Genomic DNA, 867 nt, shown 5'->3' on the forward strand with positions numbered 1-867 from the left:
AGCTTACTCCAAGATTTTAGGGTAGAAGTGACTTTGGAGTCATAGCTGACTCAGGAGGAGGTCAGCAGGCTGCTATAATGCAGTGAATAGTCATTGTTAAAGTACATGGAGGTATGTGAAATGAATGAGCAAAAATGAGGAGAGGGCTGTCACACTTTATTAAGTGCAAGAATCAGGAATAAGGTCTGCGAGGCTTTTAGACAGCAGTGGGGTTATGCAAGTGCAGCTTGCAGTGATTGCTTTAAGTAATTGACAAGGAAGAGGAAGAGGCAAAGGCAGAGATGACTAAAGTGTTTAATTACTTACAACAGCAGTCACAGCACAGAGGAGAGAAGTGAGAAAGCAGAGAAGAACCAGCAACACATACTGACATATCAGTGTAATAACAACAACATCCAATGAGTGCTAGTCACAGATAGGATTTTTTTTTTTTTTCTGTTTTTTTGCACCGGTCCTGGAAGCACTGTAATACCAGGTCAATGCATGGAGTGGATGGAGCACGCTCCAGTTCCACCACCCAATACCACAAAGGATCTGCTCAATATAGACCTCCCACGGAGGACATATCAGAGACAATTACCCTGAGGAGCTCGCCTACGTGGTCACGCTGCTTCCCCTGCCACGTAAGTCACACATAGGATATTTTTTTTTTTTCTGTTTCTTTGCACCAGTCCTGGAAACACTGTAATACCAGGCCAATGCATGGAGTGGATGGAGCACGCCCCAGTTTAAAAGATCAAACTAACATCCCTTGTGACAAATAAAGTGGGTGATAACTCCACTTGGGTGCAGCTCTGTGCCCCCTTTTATCACTTCTGTGATGGATAGGGTGACAAACTGGTAAGCTCACCCTATCACCGCTTCGAT

General features: G+C 44.4%; 1 pseudogene; it reads right to left on the minus strand.

The window, feature by feature from the left end:
* Positions 1 to 438: 438 nt before the first annotated feature.
* LOC149859748 (U2 spliceosomal RNA) lies at positions 439 to 591 on the minus strand (annotated as a pseudogene).
* Between the last annotated feature and the right edge of the window lie 276 nt (positions 592 to 867).

The sequence above is a fragment of the Crocodylus siamensis genome, chromosome 7 (assembly GCF_052110815.1).
Source record: "Crocodylus siamensis isolate JL-2025a chromosome 7, ASM5211081v1, whole genome shotgun sequence".
NCBI classification, from domain to species: Eukaryota; Metazoa; Chordata; order Crocodylia; family Crocodylidae; genus Crocodylus; species Crocodylus siamensis.